The sequence below is a fragment of the Sturnus vulgaris genome, chromosome 8 (assembly GCF_052056855.1).
Source record: "Sturnus vulgaris isolate bStuVul1 chromosome 8, bStuVul1.hap1, whole genome shotgun sequence".
NCBI lineage: Eukaryota > Metazoa > Chordata > Aves > Passeriformes > Sturnidae > Sturnus > Sturnus vulgaris.
This window is the reverse complement of record NC_142250.1, coordinates 12,769,830-12,795,646: the sequence shown is the minus strand read 5'-3', so window position 1 is coordinate 12,795,646 and position 25,817 is coordinate 12,769,830. Positions and strand designations below refer to the sequence as shown.

General features: G+C 37.7%; 1 long non-coding RNA gene across 1 annotated transcript in view; it reads left to right on the top strand.

Moving 5' to 3' along the window:
• The window catches only part of LOC148222994 (uncharacterized), a 241,758-nt gene extending 220,036 nt beyond the window's left edge, over positions 1–21,722 (top strand). The window contains exon 3 of the long non-coding RNA XR_015805024.1: positions 21,639–21,722. This is a non-coding gene — a long non-coding RNA (uncharacterized LOC148222994). The remainder of the gene's footprint in view (positions 1–21,638) is intronic.
• Positions 21,723–25,817: the final 4,095 nt, after the last annotated feature.

The following is a 25,817-nucleotide window of genomic DNA, read 5'->3' as shown; positions in this document are numbered from 1 at the left end:
TACTTCTAATGAATGCGAAGCAGCCATGAGATCATGTCTTCAAGGCACCATCAGCAAATCTAGAGTAAATCCATCACCATTAGTGAGATCACCTGGAATGAATTCAAGAACCAAATTCAGGAAATCTGGACCTGCAACAGCTTTCAGGAAATGGGCTTCCCATCAACCTCTCCTGGGATTTCTGAGGGTAGAGACAGCTTGAAAGCAACTTTTAATTTTTTGCTTTTTCTTAATGATGCTTAACAGCTGTTTTATGCAAGTTATGGTTAGGGTATCTAGGCAAGTCCTGTTCAGCTGTTGATTAGTGGTTATTTAGTGAACTAAAATGAATGTAGCAGGCAGGGAGGCAAACCAGAGGAGGCACAGATGTCTCTCAGCACTGACAGTTAAAAATAAAGGCCCTACTGCCAAAAACCCTGAGCTGAACCTTGTAACAGTCTATTGAGTTCAACACAGCAGATATAAAACATGAATAGCACAGGTCTCCAAGATAAAATCCCCACTAGTGCAGATGGTGGTTACTCCAAAGGAAAAGGTTTTCCTTTTAAATTTTGTGTCCATCAGAGGACCCAGCACTGCATGAGGAGCTGTCATCAGCTCTGCCCTAAGGGCTGGGGGAGGTCCAGGCGACCTTCAGCACAAACACGATGGAGCAAAGCTGTGCTGCTGCACTGATGGATAAAGTGGATTGGATAAAAGCTGCCGTTGTGGCCTGAGGGTTTTTCAAGCCCTTGTCATTATTCTCCAGAAATACACTCAGGGTCTGACTAAAGGCAGGTCACACTTTGTGACTACATTATAAGTTAATTTCATTTTTTTAAAATTTCGTTGTCATAATTCTTCTTCAAAGGTATGCTTACTTCCTGTAGTTACATTTGAAAATGTATGCAGATCACAAACTTTTTAAATTTGACATACCTTTCTCTCCCTATGGCTTTTAGGATTTCTTGGTCACAGTCTGGAAAATTTCTAATTGAAAGGAGTAACCTTTCAAAAGGTGTTCAGAATACTCTAATCTGGCTTGTTTGCCTCTTCCCTTATTTTTTTCCATAGCAATTCTGATGCTAAGCTGTCCTCGGTCTTGTTGGCCTTTCCTATTTTTTCAGTCTGTATTGAAACCAAATGCCATGATATGTTTAGCATATTAATAGATATAAACACACAAAATCAATCCTGCAATAAAATTTTATGGGACTTTTGTTACATTGCCTCCTTAAATGGGTGTCATATGTTTTCCTGTGTAAAGTTCCTCTATATTGATATAAATGTGCTCAAAAGGAGTTTTTTTTTGGTTTTCTATTTTCCTGAGTAACAAGAAGATCACATGCTATGTCAGGGAGAATGCTGCAATTCATCAGTGAATTCCACTTGGGATTGATGACCTTTCTAATGAATCTTTGGCTGTGGTATCTCCCTTACAAAAGCAAAGAAATTGTAGATTTAAAAAATGGCTTCAGTGTTATTTATTTCATAAAGCAGGTGCTATTCTTTCCCCATTCAGACCTTCCTAGTGCTTACATGTCACATTTCCAGTTATTTAGGAGGAAATATAATTCATTATAACTGCATATCAGCTGCTATGTTGCCCTTCTTAGAATCACGTGCATTTCAGTGAAAAAAGATGGTAAAAATAAAGGATTGTTAAAAAATTAATTTTACTGTGATGACCATGACACTAATCTCTGTGGTTAGAGCAGATTAACTGTATAATGGAAGGATACAAAAAGCAGCTCCTAAATTAATTTTAAATGGATAGAATAGCCTCAAAGGTTAAATTTCAGCAGTGGGTATTTATGAAATATGCATTATAACATATTTCACATTTTTATGTATTTATATGGTTTATACTGTAGAGGGAGGCAGCTTTGGAAAACCAGAGAGAGGCTTTACTTGAAATTAATCACAAAATTGCAGAAAGCAATATTTGTGGGGTTTTTGTCCTCACGCCTTTCTCTGGGTGCCTCCCTCCCCAGCTTGAGTTTAAGAACATAAGCCCGAAAATGCTACTCTGATATGGAAGGATTACAATGTCTAAATCATATTTGTCTACCTTTCGCCAAAAATGTCCATAAATGTGTGCCCTAAAAATATTCCTGGTGCTGTGGGGACAGGAGGCATGTCTTTGGAGGAGTTTTCCAAGCATTGGTGTGTTGATTGCAGTTGAATTGTCTTGGGACAATCAGACAATGGTCTAATCCAGGCAGTGTCTTGTAGCATGAGCAGGAGTCCCTAACCAGAGCTGGTTACTACAGGCAGTAGTCATAAAACCCTGACTTGGAAGGACTGAACTTTGGAGACACACTGAAACTGCTTCAGCTCTGTTCCTAATTTTAAATTAAAATATAGAAATTACCAATTCAGAACTATGGCAGACGGTTCTGGCAGGAGTTTCATATTAGCACTATGAAGAAGAATATTCTCCAGAAAGGCACTGTTGCCACAGTTCTTTTTGCATTCAGAGGCTGGACTTGAAATCCAGAACTTTTAAACTATTTTCCAGATGTTTGCTAACACATAGCTAAATCCATTCTGCTGTCCAGTGTCAGGATTTTACATTATATTCAGCCTAAAATACAACTATATCCCTGACCTGACACGCTAGCAGACTTTTAAAATTGGGATTACTGTAATAGTCCAAGAATAAATTCAAAATTTAGAAACATTATACTTATTTTTAAAAATATATTTTTGCAGGGAACTGAAGTATTTTCTGGCCATACACATTGTTTACTTACTATTTTTTGAAGAAGCTACTCAATTTCATGTTCCTCCAAGCTCAGTCTAAACGTTGTGTAATAAATAAATAAACACCCAAATTACAGCCTATTTAATTCAGTATCTTCATTCTCCTGCTTATAAAAACAAGTTTTAGACTTGTTTCACCTTCACCTCAAGTATCACCAATGTTTGTAAAGTATTAGTAGCCGTGTGCTGCCATCCTATGAGTTCTGCTCAGCAGTACTGAGGACTCTGAGCATCTGGTGCTGCTCCCTTCATTGGCATCCTACCATCTAAAGACTGAGTACTTCTAAGTGTGTGATCACTGAAGTGTTGAATCTTGAAAATTGAGATTTTTCAGGGCAAAATAGATTTGACTCAACAGCAAGAAGAGTGAAGAGTGGGAGGCCTCTCAAAGGTAATGGTGAGAAAAATATTTTCCTACAGTGTTGATGCTCATGAACAATATTTGAGCCAGAGAGGTATACCATAGTAGTAGAGTGGCTTTTATTTCTAGAAAAAATGGTGTTAAAACACACAGATAAAGGTATTGGCTGTTGGTTTTGATTGTTTTTGAAAATAATCAAAAAATCTGTCATGGATGAATAAACAGAAGTGAGCACAGGTAGATGGGGAGTTTAAAATATTTTGATAAATATGTAAATTATACAGCAATAGAAAGATCAAAGCAGTAGTAAACCTTTATTGTCTCATAGATCTGGAATCTGAGAGCTCTTTCCAATAGTGGGAGAGCTGCAGGATATGAAAATTACCAGATCCAGTACTCACCATTAAACAATTCCAAACTCTACTGTTAGGAAAGGATTAAATGATATGTTGTCTTCTCATAATATTTTTCCAGATGACTGATGTGGGCTGCAGCCTCTGCACTCAGCTCCCTGCTCTCAGCTCTCTTTGCCCTCTGAGCTGGATGACACTATCAAAGTGGTGCCTTTCCTGTCTTTTCCCAGCTTCTACTCCAGCACTCTTTCCCTTCCTGGCTAAGTGGAAGGTTTCTGTGTGTACTGGTGGCTTCACTCTCAAGCCTCCCAAAGCCTTCACGTATGAGGTGGAAATGAGCAGCAGGAACATGACAGCACCCCAGAGTTACCCACCCCAAATGCCCAGCCTCAGAATGGTGGTTTGGTGCAGGAGCTGCCAGCTCACTGCCATGGCCTTACTCTAATTCCAGCGCTAAAGACAGTGCTAAAGTGCCTTTATGATTAAAGACTTAATACCCTGAGTTCTGTCTCGGTATTAGGGACCAAATCCCAGAGTGCTGATTTGTGTGAGTCAATGAATCAGCGTGAGGTTAAAGATTATTAATGTTTATTTTCATTTCAGGCCACTTTCCACTCTGTTTGTCTCTATTACTCATAGCTTCATTTCTCTCAAGAGGGAATGTAACTGGCAGTCAGGGATGTATATGGAGCATCCCTGGAAAAAACAATGCTTACAGAAATGCACACCTAATTTAGCAACTATCATATGAATAATGGGAACAATTTTATCTAAGGGATGAGACCATACTGCAACACACAGATATAAGTCTCTGCAAGAAACTTCCTAGATTTTTTCTTATGATAGTTCAGTGGGTTTTGGTGAGAATCCTAAAATACTTCTGAAGTGTTAGTATGTCTGCTCCTTCCCATCCTCCACACCGAGGTAGCTCACACCCGAGGTACATGTTTTAGGAAATTGTTTTTATCTTTGAAATCATAGAGAAGCCTGAGTAGAACATCACAAGTAAGTGTCTAACACTCACAAATATAATTGTTGTAGCTTCAAATAATTCTATATCACCTTGGGAAATACCATTTTCTGGTAGGCAACATTGAGTAATATAAAATTTGAAAGACAACCCCTGTACTTGAATGTAATGCTGTTGGTCCTGTTTAATTGGTACTAGCCCTAGGCTCAGAATTTTTTAGAATCCTAAGTTATTTGTACAAATTTTGCCTCCCCTTATTTCAACTTGTTATTATTCTAACTTGTTCTAACTTGTCTGGGCTTTTTTTTCTCCCACTGAAATCTATCTGTTTCTTCAAGTCCCAAGTCAGTGAATCTTTCTGTTCTGTTTTGCACAGGCCAAAATGTGCAGTCAGTGATTAGTGTTTGTTATCTCATGACTTGTGATTTGTTTGGCCAGCTGATCTTCGATGCATCTGTATATTACATATATATATGTATCTATATATCAGAGTTATTATTATGAGCCAGCATTTTCCTAAGCTGTAAACTTACCAGGCTTTTTAGGAGGGTAAAACATGTTCTCTGCCTCAAGACCATTGGGATCTGTATTAGGCAAGACAATGGCTGAGGCCCAAGAGAAGTATTTGGAAAATGCTAAGAGTGTGTTACAATAATTTAAGAGGCACTGAAGGGAAGAGGAGTCCTGGCTCTAATGGCTTGGTACAAGGAAAGAATTCTTGGCAGATGAAGACAATGAAGGCATTCCAAGTGTGGGCAGCTAATCTGACAAAACTTATGCAAAATATTTGAAGATAATAAAAAGTCTCAGGAAAAGATAAGAAATACAAGAACAAGTGTGGGAGAAAAGCTGTGCAGAAAACTAAGGTGGGCTGAAATCAAAAGGATTTGTGTGATGGAAAAGGCTCATGTACAAAGCCTTATAAAACAGGAAGTTGGGACATTGTCTTCTTTCTGGTTTCCAAACCATGTGAGGTAGGTTTTGGCTGGAGCCTCAGGTGTGTAAGTAGTGAAATGAAGAGTAGGTTCAGTTCTCACTTCTCTTTCAGTTAATATCTGACGAACTTAACCTTCATCAGAGATTTTTCATGAAGCCAAATATCTGGACTCAATTATCATAGAGGTCTTTTCCAAACTGTTCTATGAGTTTGTGATTCTCTGAAGCACATCTGCTAACATTGCTTCATGTATCCTTGTTATTCACCAATTCCACACTATTTACTGAAAATAAATCAGGATTTTTAGAGAGAAGAAATGGAACTTCCTTATAAGTGCCACAAACACCACACAAAGGCCAGTGTTAGGATCATACTACCATGATGAAATTTACCTTTAAATCCTCTCTTTCCAAACTAATCATCTATGATGCCACAAGCTCCAACTTTTACTACCTTATATCTGTGTTATAGATATGTGTAAATGATAACTTTAAATGAGGGCATCTTGCTAGAAATCTAAGCAAAGGGAGCCACCTCCACCCACCTTTAAAATATTTACATAATTTTCTTTCTGTTGCCTTTTTTTGAAGCTACAATTTGAAAGCCTCAGCTGAACCCTGCTGCAGTCATGTCACTGCCACATAGGTTCTGGACAAGACAGCCTTCCAAAAAGGTATCATTTGTGCTGAATTAAACAGACTGAATGGAAAACATAAGCAATGAGATGAAAGAAGAAATGTTATCTTGCTTTGTGAGTGGGAAGAGAAACATGAGCAGGTCTGAGGTACTGATGTAGACAGGACTTCACCTTAGCTCTGAGAGTAGCTTGAATGGCTTTAACCTGCCACTGGCTGAGTCCCAAAGCACTGACAGGGCTTAACTCATTAATTCTGCCCAGACAGGTGCTGTAAAACAGATTTGCTGTGTTGGACACAGAAACCAGAATTTACTGCATACTTGATGTGGACATTCTAGTTTAAGACTGTGCACTGCTCTGTGATGAGCTGCTTAGACGTGCTCAGAAATGTATAAATAAGTCTCAGACAAAGCTTTGACTCCTCAGATTTCTCAATGTCTTCTTCATGGCCAAACACATCTGTTTGATACTCTCGCTGCCGAGTTTCCATTTTGCATTTTTCTGCTGATAATACTGTTTGCCATCTATCAAACACATGCAGAAAGGGGTAACAGAATAACAAAAGACACGGTGTTATTGCACTGGAAATGGAGAAAAGAAGATATGACGAGATAAAAAACGCCTGAATTCAAAATCAGAAGTACATGTTCATCTTATCCATCTGTGCTCTGTCTCTCTCTACAAGCTGAATAATCATTTTTTAAAAATTTGCATATCTGTCAGCAAAAGCCAGATGATCTGGCTTGCATTTTGCTTACTAGGCTAGTCTTTGAGTACTCATTGATCTTTTTCCCTGTTTTTTACCTGCTTGTTTGCCGGCCTGCTTCTTTTTCTGAATAGCTTTGTTTTCATTTGCTACGCCAATTTGTCTGTATCGTGAAAGACCTATTTTGCTCTTTTAAATGCATTTTTAATGCGTTTTGGGTCGTTGTTCCCTCTCGCTCGTTGAAATGCGTGCTGCAGTCGGAGCAGGCAGTAAGGAAGGGGATGGGAGCTGCCATCAGCTCACTGTAGGTGGCACCAGCAGACACAGCAAATGCCTCTGGCAGCGAGAGCAGCGCTTGGCACAGCCCTGATTCCACTGCAGCCAGCGCAAGCTCCAGCAGCATCCCTGACCTGCATCCCTCGGCACCGGCCTCAACACCCACACAACACCAGTTCTGGAAGCTGCAGTGAGTGCTTCTTGCAGCAGCTGCACTCCTATTTTTACTGTAAAGTATTAGTGTTTATTTTCGATTTTTTTCTTTAGTTAGAGTTGGGATTGAAGGCACGAGAGACGGAGTTTTGTGTTTGGACTTAGTTGTTCACTAATTCGTATTTATAGTACAGTGAGTGCTAACAAGCTAAAAGCAAAAAATGGAGGTGCATTTCACTTGCTACAAAATCTTTTAAAGCTAAACAGTCCAATCAAAAATTAACATCTACATAACTTTTACTTTTGACTCAATGACTAAACACTCGTGACCTGCAGTGCAGCATTTTCTATTCAACTGAAAAATATCACCTAAAACTAAGAAGAAGAAGGAACAAGAAGGAAGAAGAAACTTCTACCTTAAAAGTCCATCTTGTCCCATACCCATTAATATATTCTAAAACCTCAAATTCTAAACCTTTTTCCATGTGGTATTACACACTTCTATTCAAACTATACACCAGTGATTCCAACTCCATCACTCAATTTTGGAAGCTTTCTCTTAGGCCTCAGGTCAAAAGCAGTGTTCTTTTGGGGGTAAGTCCAGAAAGCACAGAAAGTTCAAAACTCCCAGGCTTCAGGATTCCAACACTAAGGTAGCTGTCTATTTTTTTTTCCTGTTTTGTGTAACACCCCTATTTTGTCTCTAAATTTGACTCTTGTATTTTACTCACACATAATAATGCCTTAATCTTTTAACACTTCATCATCTCTTCTGAACTTCCATGTTGAGAATATCAGATTCCATGCAGGGGAAGGGAAAATAAATTTTCTTCCAGATAACAAGGAGGATAAGCTAGGAAGGGATATCAGCTCAAAAGTCAACCTAGTATATTCTTTCTTTTTCATAATGTGCAATTTTCCTTGACTTAAAATTAGAGTGGATTTTGCTCCAAGGACAATATTGTCTATTTCAAGAATTTTGTCATTTGGGATGGGTTTTGGTGTTTGGGGTTTTTTTTAAAGTATATTTTAAAACATTTCTGCAATGTTAGCTAATCAACTGAAATACTGAACAACTATTTTAAAGGATTCTATTTTTTTTTCTCTCAGTTCTTTATTCTGCTTCTATAAGGTAAAATATACCAGGTTTGGCCTCACTTTCACCTCAGTGAAACCAGATAACACAGAGGTTTCCAAGGCCAGGCTGATTTTGTGTAATCTGTTCCTGTGCCACCGAAAGGGGAAGCATGTTAAGTGTTAAGTGCAGATGTTGGGCAGGATGGTGATGGCTGGGGCAGGCACTGTAAAAACATGAGCATGGCTCACTAGCTGACCAGTTGCCCATGCAGCTACTGAGGGGATGTTAAGAGAATTCCCTTAACAATCTTGTTAAACACACTTTGATTGTGAAGGATGACTACTGTGCTTTACCTCCTGAGGCCTTAATATGCTAAAGCAGGCAAGCTGTGCAGTTTTACAGGAATATATAGATTCATAAAAATAAATTAATCATATATGATTTTTCATGCTGGCAGATGCTAAGTTCTGATGAACAGTTTTGTGCATGATGTTCTGGATTTTCCAACCTAATTTGGCCATATTTTTTGCTTCTCATCTCAATATGCAAAACAATGTACAGAAATACAATCTGTTGTCGTTAAAGGCAGAATAGTTTTGCTAGTCATACACTCAGGAAGAAGTATTATTCAGAATATGATGTTAAGACTGGAGGAAAGTGTAGTTAATGTTCTGTTTTCACTGTATCCTCTGATAGAATCAGGTTTTAAAAGGATTGAAGGTGTCTTGACAGAATTTTTAAAATTGCTCCCAATTGCTACGGAAAGCCTATTTTTGTGAATCTGTATGTTTAGGTTCCTATTTGCATTTGAAAACTTACATTTATCTTTGCCTTGATGTATTTCTTCTGCACCTTGTCCCTTATGGAAGTGAAAGATTTATGCTCAGAGAAGTCTAGAAATGGATGAGATCGAGGTGGAGCACGGTCTCTTGTTGTATTTGGACCGTGGCTCCTAAAGGCTTTGCAGCCATCTGTATTAGACACTTATTATGCCCTCCATTTTTTGTGTTGGGCCACTCTAACTAGCCCAAGAGCAGTTGTGGATGGCTGACACCATAAAAGTCAAAAGAAAATCTCCCAATTCTAAGGTCATTCAGCTGTCATTCACTTTATACAATGCACATGGAGAAAAATTAACATGAAATTTGCATATAAAAGGATAGGTTCTGAGATGACAATTAAAATTACATATGAGAGCCTAAGTTTTTCACAGACAGCTCAGGTCTTACTAGTGGTGAAGTCTTAGAAATTTCCAATATCCCTTAGATTTCCTTTATGGAATGAAATAGATCTCATCGTTGTTTTACTTAGTAAATTCATGGTGTGATCACATCTTGTATGCTTTATAGAGGTACTGTTTTCAGCTCAAAATAAATGTATATGAAAGCTTGGAGGGAGGAGGAAATATGGATGACAAGGGCTGTCAAGTCTGTGGAATGGCACATGTGTGATAGAAAATGAAGTAAAACTTCCCAAGCCAAAAAGCCACATCTTTCGATTATATAAACATATGAATACATCAGTTAGGGATATCAGATACATTGCTACGATGAGAATGTTTAGAAGACTGACTAATCAGAATTGCTATCACTCTCTTTCTGTCTGACTTCAAGAGCATACTGAGAAGTTTCAGCAGAGATTTGACTAGGATCAAAAATGTTCTTTAATCTTACAGCAGGGAAGGGCTTTTAAAATTAGAAATAATGCCGAGGGCTCAATAAAAAAATGTTGGTTTATTGTTTTTATTTCTTTTTTTTTTTTTTTTTTTAATTTAAGCAATTTTGTGATCCATGAATATGAAGTTACAGACAGCAATCACCAGCTGCACAAATGTAAAATTCGGTATAACTTCCTGGGTAATTTTTTGAAAAAAAAAGGTCTGGTTACATGTCAACCATGAGGAAAAGATGACCAAAATCATTATGATATGCATAAACATAATTATAATTGGTAACATTGGTAAAATGCTAAATAATATGGCTGTTTAACCCTTGTAAATTTTCAGTTGGAAAATTGTTCTCTGTCTACATTCCTCACAATGTAAAGCAGTTGCAGAACTAGTGGGCAAGAAAATGAAAACAACTGCAGCTAAAAGAAACAGGGTTGTAAGGAAAGGTTGCAGAAATTGCTGTGAAGTTGATTGGGGAAGGCATAATTAAAAAAAAAAAAGCAAAGAAAAGAGGAAAAAAAAATTAGGACATAAACCAGGCAGCCCCTTTTGGTGAGGGGAAAATTGAGTTTGTCCAGTGTCAGCAGTGTTCAGCCCAGCTTTGGGAAAGATCTTTCCTTCATGGTCCCATCATTCACATCAACAGCAGTTACTAGCTCGTGTTTGTTTGCACAGGATGGTGCTGAGAAGCCAGAGGCTTTGTTTTCCAGGCTGGCAGTTTTTTGGATCTTCTGTGATCTGGTGTTTACTGCTAGTCCATGGCACAGAGAGTGCACTGCCAAGAGTGATCAATGATTTCCTATGTGCTATCAATTGTGGTCACTCCTCTGTCTTTATCAGAGTTGATTTGTCACTGTTTTGGAATTACACAGCCCACAGGGTCTGCTGTCAGAGCAGATTTTCAGTAATTCCATTATAGCAGGTACCAGTCCCTGTTAGCTCTATCCTATGTTGTTAGGATAGGGATGTGTTGCCTGCCACACTGTAAATCTCTTCATAATTTCTAGTTCTGATGTTCGTCTATTTTCATGTTAGGATTACACATGCCCTGGAGAATGCTAAAATAATAAAGAGAACTTAAATAATTTTCACTAATTCCAAGTCCAGATTTTCTGCTTCTGCAAGGTAACACTAAGAATTTGTTGTGTCCACTCTCCTGCTGTCCATACTAGAGTTCTAGATGACTGTTGCAATATTGGCTTCTTTCACTGGCAGTATTTTCTCTGTTACGTGGATCATTGCTCTGCCACTTCTTCCCTACCAGAACTTTATTTGTGTTACTTTCAGCAAATCTGACCTTTTCAGAGTTAATCCTGTGATCATGCCTACAAATCTATCAGGTGACGAATACCTCTGGGCGACTAGGATACTTCAAGTTATGACTGTGATATGATAACTTTACCAGACTGGAGTCTCTCAGAGGCTAGACATTGTTTCCAGGTGACCTGCAGAGTCATTTCAATAAGGTTTTTACAAGGAAGTGTTTGCACTCCGAATTGTACCAAAAGTAAGAGTGGAACAATGAAACTGTGGTCAAGTTATTTCCATTCTTCACATCCTTTTTGGTTTTCATGTATTGTAGGCAGGATTGCAGTAACAATAACAGCAGCAGCTGTATTGGAAAGCTGAAGAATATTCCTTTTCATGTGAGGTACAGGGCACTCTGTGAAGCTGATGCTCAAAGCACTGGAATAGAAACACGATTCCATACCTTGTTATCTTCGAGTAGGTGGTAGATAGCATCCTAACTGCTTCTGAGCCTATAGACTTCAGTATTTTGGAAGACTGTCTAAGTATTTTTGTCATTTATTTCCCCTTGAAATTGGTAACACTCAATTCAGAATTCTCTATCCACCAATCCTCAGGAATGAACTGACCCAGTTGCAGAATGTTTCTGCACAGGGCTGGATCTTGTTGTGTCCAAACAAAGGATCACTGGCAGGAAAATGAGCTGTAGCCCCACCTTACCTGTCAAGAGCATTTCAGCTACAATAAGCAGCTTTATTTGAGGCAGCATGGGGAATCGAATCATTCCTCCTACTGGGTTGCATGTGTAGGTAATTAGGACATGGCTTTGCTAAGAGAGTTTGTTTGTGAAGCAGAATTTGTTATTGAATAGGAAAGTACCTGTGCCTCACCTACGTTCTGCAATTTGCAACAAAAACATTATTTATTTGACTGCTCTCAGGAATTCCTTAATGACCCCAGTGTTACTTCTGCTGTGTCTGTTACTGAATGGGACACTCATCTTTACAATATGACTATATTCTTTAAGCTTTTCCACATTTTTTTTAATTACACTTATGCTTTCCTGATAATTTGTGTGTTTATTCCTCAAAATGTAATGTTAAAGGAACTATTAGAAAACATACCTTAGGAACTGTGCAAACCCCTAGCAGGCTCAGTCTGAGTGGAGCAAGAGAAGCCCTCCCTGCACACCCACTCTGCTGTGGTGGGAGTGATGCACAGCACCACACAAGTGTTTCAGAGAGGGATTCTGCAATCCACTGTAAATTCACATTGCCTAGAAGATAAAACAGAGATGGATGTCTCATTGCACTAAACTTTCTTGGTATATCATGCCAGAAGTAACAAAAAAAAAATAAAAAATCCTGAGTCCTGGTTTACTTTTGGATAAATTTATTTCCAGGGCATAATTAAAAAAAAAGTAATATATGAATTTTATACCAATTGGAGGAACAGGATTGCTGGTTGCTGTGCACTGTTTTTCCAGAAAATCAATCCTGGCTGTGGTGGAAAGTTAAGTCACCTTAGGGTAAGGCTGGGAGGACTGGGACTTGTGGCTGTATAATGATTTAGCTGAATTGCACTGAAAACTCACCACATTTGCTTTGCACTTGCATGTAGTTTGAAAGTTGTGTGGGTAGACAGAGCTGTAGACATCTCAGCTGCCACCACAGACATCTCAGTTATCATGAGAGCTGAGGTTACTAAATAACGAGTTACAATGCTGTTGGAGGAAGCTCTCACACAGTGCTCAGTGAACCAGTTTTGAATATTAATAATCCTGCTTGCAGCTCTTATGAAAAAAACATGTTGTAAAAGAGGGAGATGAGAGAAGGAAAACAGATTTTTTTCAGCATATGTAATGCTGAACACCATGGAAAGACACACTACTAAAAAATGACCAAAGTTGGCCTCTATCTTGGTTTCAGGATGTCAGACTCTTAAATCTATATTTAGGCAGCCTGTAAATTGTTGCTTTTCCTCCTGTGGTGCCAAATGCCCAGCAATTTTCATTAACTTCCCCGAAAGCTGTGCAAAGTCACCAGGGCCCCATTGGCCCCTCTCATAATGCCAACTCAGGTCCCTCATCAGCAATCAAATTTTGTGTGGAACTGGAATTTTTCACTCAAGGCAGCATCAGGTAGCACCAATAACCCTCACTGTTTTATTCATCTCTAGTTGCTTGCATACATTTCATTTCCATTTCCCTCCCTTAACATGCTGGACTGGTGCAACTGAGTCTTACTCAAAAATATCCCACAACACACCAGAGAAAAAGCAAGCAAGGCATGTAAATATGTTAGAAAAAGTGAGTGAGGAAAACTGAGAGGAAAATAAATCTTATTTCAATGAAATCCGAGTATGAAAGGATTTTTCATGAGAGTCTAAAGATGAGCTGGAATAGCTGGCCGAGTATATGGGCAAGATAGTGCTTATTGTGATAAATGTTGTTTATGTGCACTCCAGCAGGAAGTAAACTGAGATTGCTTTTTCTTCACTTAAGTCCTAGGAGTGAAGCACTTGAACAATTGCTGATCTTAAAGTATTGAGATTAATAGGGTTAATTTTTCCCTCTTATAAAAAGACAAACACTCTTTCACCCCGATATTCATTAAACCAGAATAAAGAAAAGAAGGAATAAAATCTAGAACCCATCTAAGGAGTGAAATAATGAGCTCTTTGGCAGTAACTTAGAGTGAACTGTTTTGTCTTATATTCCCTCAATAGCAGATTTGATATGATTCTGAAATAATGCATGTATATCATAAATGACGTACACAAGTAACCATAATTTTATTAACTGTTTAACCAGATAGCTTAAAATTAACATGTGTTTGGTTTCTTCTGTACACATTAGAAGATTGAGAACCTTAATTTATGATTTCAAAGTAGGTTTTTTCAGGTCCTAATCTCTAGTTTTCCAATGAAACATATTAAAATTAGCAAGAAATTTCAATTCTTAATAAGAAGAACTACAAAATGCTTAATATGATGTTAACATAATCTTAACCTAGACCTTTTTACAGAATCTGCCATTTTTCATTATTGAGTCCTTTATGTTTCTTTTCTGGCTGTACTTTGGATTGAGAAAGTCATTCTGACTGAATGGCTGCAATATCTCATATTTGCACTTCCGAGGGGCTGTTTGATCTTAGCTGTATAGTGCAGATGTATCTCCACTTAAAACAAGCTGCAACTGCCTGCAGACTGCTCTACATAAATCCGAGTGCATTTAGATTTCTGATAAAAACGTCCAATAAACTTTTGGCTCTATCATAAAAATGATCTGGGGTGCCATTCTTTCCAGTCATCTTTTGGGGCCAATATTAGGAAAATGAGTTTTTCAGGGCTCATTTTAACAATTGAAATTCATTTCTTTACGTCTCTGTAGATACCCGGGCCTTTCTATCCCTGATTTGATGTAACATTACTATCAGATAATAGCAAGATGTTTTATGTAAAGAACGTGACTGAACTTTATTTCTAGTGGTTATGGAGAATTCGTTTAGTACTTGCTGGTGCACTTCCTGTGCAGCTTTTTTTAATAGATGTTTGCCTTTATATTTCTCACCTGAAGGCAAAAGGATAGTTGAGGAAGAAAATATGATCAGAAATCAAATCAAACCAAACATATCTTTCAATAATGAAAAGCAAAAGAATAGACCCTCTTTGAAAAGAATGTATTAATGTATTTTAGATGTTTCCTATGCCAAAATAGAATTTAAGTAAATTATAGGTCATTGCCACAGAAATGCTCTTCAACAGGAGGATGATGACTATCACTCGATTCCTTGGTTTAGGTTCACATTGTTTTTGTTTTAGCATGAGATGATCCTGAGTTTGAAGGACTTTTTACCTTCTTGCAATTCCATACTCTGAATTATCTGTACAAATAATACTTTTGCTGCCAGTACTGTGATACTGAGAACTCAGTTCCTAGTAAAGTGTGCAATAAAGTTGCCTTCCATTGTGCTCTGGAAAACTGTCATAGAAGACAGAAAAATAGTTTTCAGTGCCTTGCAACACCCAAGCATTCAGTAATCCAGTCTGTCCTAGAAAATGTTTGAAGTGCTCTGCATGTTTTCTAGAATGGCTTTTTACAGGTTGCTAGTAGAAATCAAAGTCTATAAGATAAGAGAATTAAAACAAACAAACAAACAAAAAAGCAAGGATGGACTCAAATCTTAATTTATTATGCAAGTGAAGGTTTCTCCAACTGGGCTTACTGTGCTTGTTTTCTTTCTTTTTTGGTCAGGTTGGTATTATATTTATTATTATGTTACCCTGAGGTTTCTGTTTGTTTTTTATTTTCCTCTTTGTTCCAAAATCTTCTACAAGAAACTGGTATACATATTGCTTTATTTACATAGGTGAAGCCTGCTTGGAGCTCTTGAGTTTCCTCTTGAAAAGCATAATTTACTTACAGTCATTTTAAAAATTATAATTGTTAAAATAGTTTCAAATTTGAATTTCTAAAATGTTTGTGGATGATGTCCATATGGCATTAGGAAGGCTAATAAATTAGCTATTCTAATGACCTGAAGGTGGTTCAGTAAATTTCTTGCTAATGCATTTTCTAAATGCTACCATGTTTATGTTTCACTGAGCTGTTATAAAATGACTTGTTTCCCTGACATACCCTTGTGAGAAGTGGTAGCTCACTGATCTTCTCAAGAGGGAAAGGTTAAATTAATGACTGATTCAGTCAGTCTTTCACCCTTCATTAACACTGAATTAATTTATTAAAGAAATTAAAGATCATCTTGAGTGGTTTAATGTGTAAATTTAATTTTAAACATGCAGAGGGCCTCATCTATTTACAGAATAATGATTAATGGTGAAGTTTAAGAAATATGTACCCTTCACAAATGGCTGATCATGCTAAATTGCAAGACCTTCCCTCTAACCCTGCTCTGTGGTAAAAGCTAAAAACATGCACAGGGTTGGTAAACGTGGTTTTAACAAGGAGGAACTCTATTTGGAGTAAACACTTGCTGTGTTAGTAATGTGTAAATAAGCTTTGGTAATTATAATGAAACCATAACATTTCAGTTTTCAGAAGGTGGCAGTGATAAGCCTAGAAATTACTGTGGCTTTACTTGCAAAGACTGGAGAATAAAGAGTTCTCAGCTACCTCCATAATAAATGTGGAAAGAGTTCTTTCCATACAGAATATTCTTTTAAAATCTACTCATGTATTTGAATAAATATATGCAATCTTGGACTGTGGTCATCTAAATGGGAGGAGATCAAACAGTAGGGCAAGAGGTCCTGAAGGTATTTCTTAGGTTTCCTTAAATGATACTGGTGACTCACGAGGTCATCCTTCTTTTGAATCAGTTTTGAACCAATGTTTCATAAAGTACTAGTGGGAAGTTAGTGTGGGAAGTGCTCTTTCAGATGAGACCATATGTGCCCATGAAAGTTTCCCCCGTTCTCTCTTCAAGAGTAAGATTTGGAGGTTTGGATTTTTGTTTTGCCTTGGTTCACTTCACTCCGCCTACTGCATCTAAAAATGAATCCCGTAATTTTAATTATGGTAGCCATTCCTTTTTTTTTTTGGAAAAATGAACAAACCCAAAGTCTTGATCAGTGTTTTTTTTCATGTGATGTCTATTGAATTGTATCCTTAATAAGTTTGCAGTGCTGTAAAATAAAACTGGACTCCTTAATGCAGTCTACAAAATGTTATATTTATTTAAGAACTGCAAATATTGATGTCTTTTATCATCATCATTATTATTATTACCATTAAATACATATAGACATTACAATAGCCTTTATTACATTGGGCTGTGTAAAAGTATTTTTTTTAGAGTTGTTTTAAGTAGGGTTTTTTTGCTTTTATTGGATGGGGATTTTTTGATAGAAAGATGTTTCTACATGTATAATTTATAATTTAGTGTCTGAAAGACAACACAAAGAACATGCTGATTATTCAATTTTTTTTTTTATTGGCTCAAATATGCATATATCATTCCCCTATGCCATCTGAATACACAAAACCACTGTGTGCAATGGGGAAGTTACCTGGTAAAAATTCAGCAGCTCTGCATAGCAGTTTGTTCTGTTCAACACCATCTGGCAGCTGCAAGCTGGTTACATCTCCAGATAACCTCCCTGTTACTTCACTAACACCATCCAGTGTCTCACGCTGGAATACTATTTGTGGTAAATTTATTGACAGCACAAAGAATGCATGCAATTTCATTAAGAATGTTCCTGCTAAAATTATTCTGAGATACTTAATTTAATAGCACAATCATGGAAGTGACCAAATATGTCAGCCTTCTTATTGAAATAATTCATATTATTGTTGAGATTAAATAAAAGATGATAAAAAGATGAGTCCTTTGGTATGAATTCTACAGTCTAAATATAGACACTCTAAAAGCAAGCAGGGAGATTTTGGAAGAAGACTTAGAAGGAGCAATGAAGCATTCAGAAAACCTGAAAATTTTTAGGTATATTTTAGGATCAGATGTTGGTTTTGTGCTGCTCCATCTGCTTTCATATTAGAGAAGCTGAAATGAGACAGGGAGGAAAAAATATCTTTAAATGTTTATTGATATTTTCAATTAGTGTGCTCAGATATATTTGCATATTATTTCCTATGACCATTTGTGTACAAAAAAAGCCAAACGAACCAGTAGAGGTCATTCCTATATAGTGGAGAGGAATCTTATCGAGATCTAATTCACCTCAGATTCAATGCACAATCCAGCAATCCAGCAGGGGAGATGGGATTTGGACAAAATTGGGAATATTGTGACTGGGAGTGAAGAGGACATGAGATGTTTGGCATATGGTGGAGGGAGGAATGAAACTGTCTGACAGAACATCAGGTTGCTGATCCATGACCTCCAGTAGCCACTGGGCCAAAGCCTTTTGTCTGGGCTCAGTTGCCCAGCTCTGAGCAGCCCCTGGCTGGGTTGTCCACCTGGGCGTGGTAGCACGAGCACAAAGTCATTCACAGAGAAGAAAGGTGGTCAATTCTCCTATACTGTGATTATCCCAAACTTTGGAGAAGGTGTTTCCTCTGTTGATGTGTCTGTGTGATTCAGCAGCAGAGAAAGCTAAGCTGACAAATATCCCTGAGCCAGGTTTGGGCTTCTGCTGAAGTTCAGCATAGAATCACAACTTCAGTGAACTGATTCCACTTTAACTCAGAGCTGGTGTTTCAGCACACAGCTCTCTGGGGTGCAGTGTCCTCCCTGTGGCTGCACAGGGACTGAGCCAGAAACTCATTTAATCACATTGGGAACCCTATGGAATCCCATCAGAGAACACACTCGGGGACAAACACAGGGGTTTTGCTAATGACCACCAACTTCTTGAGAGAAATTTGGAGAATTTCGATCACTGTCTGAAATCTTACCTAGGCATTTTCTTTCATTCTCTCTTTAACCTATAAAAATGAAAGTAATTATGTGATAATGTGGTTTTTTTAGGAATATCTTCATCACTGTGATTTAAATTGATTTCACTATCAGATCACTGAAACATTTGTGTAGTTCCCTAGCTACTGTTATGTATTAATAGTCCTGTGATGCTGAAAAGAATTTGTGAAGTTTCTCACGAATGTAATACATTGTTCAGCAGGGAATAAAGGAAATAAATAGCAGCAGTGAGTCTGGACATGTGACATCTTTGAATTGTATACCATTCTCTGCCTAATATGCAATTTTTATGTGACCTTAATTGCAATGAAATGTTTATAACAAATATTTAATCAGGATTCAATGATTAAATAGGCAAATTTAATTTTGCTCTCGTTATTTTTTCCAAGGTAATCAATGTAGATGTGATTTAATGACAAAGTCTAATTGAGTACTTTCATTTTGTGAAAAGAAAATTAAAAGGAGAAAATACACTTTTTAAATTAGAAGTAATGATGGAGTCACAGGACAATTCCCGGGGATTAATGACTATCTGAGAAAGCTGAAGGCTCAAGGTTTAGCTGTGGGCTGTTAACCTCAGGTGGCCATTAATTCTTCAAGTAATGCTCCATGCCCTGATCATTATTACAACTGAGCAGGGATGGAGTAGCAAGTTTCAGCAATTAAACCATCAGCAATATATTTAAATGCATATTTTTCTCTCCCACTTGGGCATTCTGACACAAAACACAGAATGAATCAAACTATTGATGGTATCCAGTCAAACCCTTGGTGTTTTTCTTAATTTGCCTGATCTGTCATTGAGGACATGCCACATTGTGTGCCTGCATTTCTTGAGCAACTGCTGTCCCTGTTCTGGGACTGCTGAACACACATTAAATATACAACTGGATGTACCTGTCCCCAGGGAGCCTCAAAGCTTACATGGATTCTTGTTCTCTCTCTTTTTCTCAACGATGATGCAGATGCCATTGGCTTGACTGGCATCAGAATCGTAGTGCAGGTAGCACCCTCTTGTCTTCACCATTCTGCGTGCTAATTTCCCCATCTTTCTGCAATAAAGTTTTAGCTAAACCTTATTTTCCTCATTTCTTTAAGACTGTTGTATGGCCCCACTAGTCAAAGGATGAGCAAGGCAGAAATCCCCCACAAGCCAGAATTGCTGCTGCAAACTGTGTAAGAGCTTGTACCAACATATCACTGACTTGGTGTGGGGTTTTTTCATGCAGGGAATTCTGATATCTGCAGCCAGAGCTTTTCTCAGTTCTGTAAAGAGTAAAAAAATCTCATGCTATTGCTTTCAGTTTGAGATCGACATAATTACCTGAGAACACCACGTTAGGCTGAATTTGCCTCTATCTAAGCACTGCATTTATACATATTATGTACTGCTTGGTGCACATACAGAGAGTCTATAAATAACCCCAGGTCTCAGCAAAGCATGCAGCTTTTTCTAAAGGCACTCACTAAGTGGTTCAGAAACAACTGTTGAAATGCTTCAGAATTCCCCCGCTAAAACATTTCAGTCTATGAGTCAAGGGCAGATTAACAGACAAAAGCAGCTAATCCAAAAATCAGCAGTTTATGCCTGAGTGGTGCAAACAGACTGAGGAAGCATACAGAGCTGGATAGGTCACAAAGAGATGTTAATAACACACCTGCAAAGAGGTGCGTGAGCCAGTCACAGCCAGCCACCTTCCAGAGCGACTTCAGGTGAGAGAAGGAACAAAGATTACTACAAACACTCCCTAATTAGCAGCGTCATTATCACAGGGTCATTGAGAGCATGGCTAGCCCATACAGCATAGGTAACAAGCCCAAGCATTTTAGAGCCATTTGCTGGTTTGAAGAGCAGCCTGTGTGAGAATGCATGGCCTGCAGAGTAGGCACGTGAGTGTTAGAGTGTGTTATGTTTCTTGTTTCACATAACTTTGAGATTTAACTTGTTAGTTCCATTTATATTGATGCAAATGTGAGTAAAATTATAAATTATTCTCAAATTAATGCAAAACAATAAAAACTCTAGGGCAGCTTTGATTATTTAAGTTGATTATAACAGTTAAATATTGACAGGATAATGCATTCACCAATTATTTCACCAAATAATGCATCTTTTATTGCAGTTCTCTACTTGTCAAGATAAATCTCTCTATTTTGAAGCTGTCTCTACTGAAACTTCCGTTTGTGGTTGTGCTCTCCCGTAGCTGCTGCCTGAAGGAATAAATCGTGTGCTTGCACATTATGCCAGTCCATCAGCATGTTGGTAAACCACTTCATATGCAACATAAACATTAATGGCAGCAAAGTCAGAGTTATGGCTGCTGCTATCCCCTCTGCCTGCATCATCCATCTCTGCTCCCTGCCAGTCATAATCGTTGGGAGTTGGAATTTCTATTTTTAAATTTCTTCCTGAAACAGTGTTTTATGGAGTTTTTCTCCTTCTGATGTAGTCCAGCATAGCCATTAGTGGGAAAATAACAGCTGCACTTTAATGATTCCCGTAGAGATCTCAGAGTTTTGGGCTTGGGGAGAGGGGGAAGAATTCCCTGTGTCTGAATCTGTGACAAAAGAAGTGTGGTTAAAAATGAAAAATAAGCCTAAACCTACTTCTGATTCATCTATTTCACAGCTATTTTCACAGATTTTTTCTCTCATGCCCTCATTTGATCCTGTTCATTTGGGCAGCACAGCACAGTATGAGCAGCAGGTCTGAGAATAAATGACAGGATATCCAATACCTCATTGCTGCATTGGAGTTCAAGTAAAGTACTGCTCTTACCTATCTGTTGCCTAAAAAAATGCATGCAGAAATTCCAAAAATCAGTTTACTCAAAGTATATAAAAGCAAGCAATAGAACCTGCAAAGACTTGATTAAATAATAACCTACAAATGAGGGAAGTAATTTAAATAAGGGATGGTGAGTAACACTGAGTGGCCTCTCATGCCTAACACACAGACAAGTCACTCGTATTTTCTATGCATTAGTTTTGTTTCTAAATAATTGCTCTTGACTGTCCTAAGTTAATTAACTAAGTTGGACAGAGATCACTTTCTAATAAGTGATGCAAATTCTCTACTTTTCATTTCTTTTATCACTCTTACAGAATAAGGATCAGAAATGGAAAGGAGAAGGCAAAGGAATCCAAGTGCTCCAAGCTCCTAACAGTCTCCAGATGCAGCTGGGAGAGATGTATTCACTTCAACTCGTTTTGACTCAACAAAAAAGTGAGTTGCATGGCCAATGAATATACTTGTGTCCTAGAATCATCTGTTAACACTTGTGAATGCCAACCTGTAAGATTAGAATCTGACTTTAAGCTATTGTTCATTGTTGAGACTGAAGAGATGTGTTTTCCTGCTGAGATAATGACCTGAGCAGGAATGATTACCTAGTCCTGTGGGAGACATTATCTAAGCTTGGTTTACATCCTTGTGGAGATAGGTGGAGTGCAAGGCTAGGGCTTCGACTCTTTATCTCTTACAGGGCTTCAAGGAACAGCACAGGAGCTTGGCTTGCTCTGTTTCACCTCCTGGAAATGGAAGAACTGACATTATGTTTCGTTTTTCTAAATGCAGAAAGTAGTTCCCGACAGTAGTTTTTCCTTCTCAGAGGCACCTCTGCCTCCTCTGTTCTTTCCATGACCTGTACAGGGATACTTCTGTGCCCTATGCCAAAGGATTCCTTTAGATTTGAGAGTTAAAACTGAATTCTGTGTCATGATATAAGGCTACAGTTAATGTTTTTGCTCATATTGTGTTACCTTTATGCTTCATCATTGTGGACCTAATAAATGAACAGAAATCTTCACTAGAAAATCAAAGTGACCTATAGGGTATTTTAAAATAATTAATTTTTAGTACTTAAAAGATGATGATATAGAGCAGATTGCTTTGGGGAATTTGTTATATAGTGAAATTCTGGAGTGTGACCATTCAGGTTAACTAATGTCCTTCCAGTAAGAAACTATCTCAAATCATAGGGGAAGATACAGAACACATTCCTCCTTCTCCCCTTGCTTTATCTGTCACCTTTATCTTCATTAAAATATGGATTAAAATTCTTATCCTCATTCTTTATATCCATTAGTCTGCTGTCACTTGAAGAAAATATTTTTCCCCTAGCTGGTTTCTACGAGTGTTATTGTGCTTTTCTGGTGTAGAGGAGTATACAAAACTTCCAGCTTTCAGCTTTTCATCCAGATTGTTGTTAGAAAAATACTGTGATACGTTATTTAGAGAAACAGGATTATTTTCTTTTTTGCTTCTTTTATTTCTACAGTATAGCAGTATTTTTTTCTCAGACCACTTCTCTCTTACCAAGAAATTACAGTTATATGAAATACTATGTTGTCTAGTTAGCTTTTTTTTTTTTTTTTTTTTTTTTTTAGTGTTTTAGTTTTTTAGTGATTTCTTAGCAAACAAGCCTTTTTTCTGACACTTCTTGTGGAATGTTCTTTATATTGTGTTTCAACCAGCAGTTTAAACATGCCTCTTGACTGCTAAAACATGAATGGCAGTCTCACTAGCCCATCTGTTTAAAGTATTTTTGAAGTGCTATAGCACAAGCCATAATATTTATGAAATTTCATTCTCGTTTGGATAGTGACAACATTTTTAACTTTAACTCTTTTTTTTTTTTTTTTCCCCTGGTATTACTGCCATAAAAAAAAAAAAAAACAAACTTCAGAAAGGAAAACATATGGGAGCCTAATTCTGCAGACAAGGGCAGAGCTTTACATTGAATAAGCAAACATTTGTGGTTTTCCTCCTTTTCTGTTTTCCTGCAGAAAATAACATATGCCTTGAAAAGTTTGGGAGCAATTTTCACACCCTGGAAAGCACAAAGCCTCAGCCTGCCTGGCTGTGTTGTCAGAGTTGAGAGTAAACCCAAGCAAACCAGTGTAGCTCCAGCAGCAAACACAGAATGGAAGTGATGTGAGAGAGCCTGAAGCTGGGCTTGCTGGTCATGGGCATTTCCTTCAAATTCGTCTCATGGCTGTGCCAGATAAGATGGTTAAAAATCAAACAAACCAGCATCATGCATATTTTACTGAGCCAAATAGGCATATCATAAAACTAGGTTATTCTAGCTCTCACACCATGAATCTAAGCATCATGTAACCAAACCTGTCCTTAAATAAATCGAGCTGAATATGGTTAAAAGTACTATAATCAGTAGGTTATTTAGCTCCCAGTAATTTTCCTTTTTCTATCATCATATTCTCCCTAATATGTCTTCAGATTCTTCTTAACAAAACATATTTTTAATTTCTAAGCATGTTTTCTTCACCTTGCATCACTCACTGTAGTTTATGCATACATGAATGCAGCAATTAATGTGAGCTGTTTGTACATTTATCAGATTATATCTACCCCATTAGTCTCCCTAATGGCTGAGCAGTGGTTCCTTCTCTCTGCTGTGCTGACCTCTGTCTCCTGTCAGTGAGCCCACAGTGGGAAATATTCCTGTTCTCAATAATAAAATTTACAGCCTTCAAGTCGACATGATGGTATTATTCACAAGAGTCAAGTTATTTATGTTCAGATGTAATTTTGGCATGGAACATACCTGGAGGTATTTAAAAGACTTGTAGGTGTGTCATTTAGGGGCATGGTTTAGTAGTGGACTTGGAAGTTCTGGACTTTATGATCTTAGAGGCCTTTTCCAACTTAAATGATTTCTAAGGGGCAATCTTAGGTCTAACAAGATGGGAACACAGAATCCCTGCTGTCCAGCAGCAGGATGTGTGTGCAAGTATAACCAAAACTGTCAGTTTTGGACATTCATAACTAAGGAATTAGTGCCTAATTCATTCAAGCTTCAGTTGTGTTTTGTACCTGGAAGATAAATTTAAAAAAAGATAGGAACACAGTTCTGAAACCAAAGTATTTTCAGAATTTTTAAATTCAGCATGCTAAAATGAAAGTTATTCTACTTTAAATCAATATAAAGTTATCTGAAGATGTTCTGGGAAGTATAAAATTTATATATAAAGATGCTTTCCAATTTGGCTTAAATCCAATCAAATGAACACTCAGCAAGAAGCATTATTGCAAAGAGCAATATGGTCACTTTCTGTCGTTACTGTGCATCTTTTTCCTTTGTAGCTTGTTAGTTCTTTGCATGATGGAATGATTTTCCCTGCAGTTTAAGCAGATTGAATGATCTTTAGATACATTTCAGCTGCTTATATGCCAAATTAGAAGTATGATTGTGAAACAAACACAGTGAGTTCTGTGATTCTCTTCTGTCTTATGAACTATAAGGTAAAATACACTCAGTGGACAAACAGCATTTTTTCTGAGCAGTGAAGAGATAACAATTTTTGCAATTGTAATACTGGTTTTTTTCTTTCTAGTGTGCTGTTACCATTTAGCTGTGTGCTATGTTTCACTTGCCTGTATAATTCTGTGCTTTAGTCCCTAAGACCAGATGATTGCTACATGGAACACTTTGCTAAGTTATTATAATATATGAAATTTGTTTAATTTGCATGAAGTCTGGGAGTTTGTTTATTCATTTGGGGTTTTTTTTCTTAAGCTAATATTCAAATCCCCCTGTAAATTCAAATCTCTACTCTTACATAATGGGTACCAGACTTAATACTCTTCAGAGGTAACCATGTCATCCATGTGTTAAAAAAATGTCAACTGATTCTGATGATTCTTCTTCATCTCACTTTAACTCCTTTTAAGTTGGATTATAAACAGAATATGGACTTTGCTGTATCCTCTGTGTGTATCTTATTACCACCTTGGGGTCCTGTGGCGCCTGCAGGCAGTAATGCATGTAAATAAAATTCAGAGCTGCTTTGCACGGGAGCTGCAGTGAGAAGCCCTGATTGGTGTTTTACAAAGGTACAAGATTCTTTGCGTATGGGGCATCTTTTTCCAGAGGGGAAAACAGCTGCTCCAAGGCAAACACAGGACAGTGACAGTGACAATCGCCCTCCACAGGCAGTAGCCCCTCTTTAGGTCACACCCATTCCAGTCCTCATTCCACTCCTACTGTGGTCCTCTAAGGAATGTTCTAAGCCAGATTTAGCTGACTAATGTCAACATAACTGGCTAAATTTTCCCGTAGTTCAAATACTGTCAGTGCTATGGATGTCATGCATCATCTTTTAGGTATGAGTAGTGGTGAATTAAAAGGTAAGAGCTGTGCCTGCTTTCCAACACCAACTGCTTAGCCAGCAGAAACAATTCCATACGGAAATGAGAAGCTGTTTTTATTTTTAAAATGTCATGCTAAGTTCTTGTGATTTGGAATTCACAATGTTATT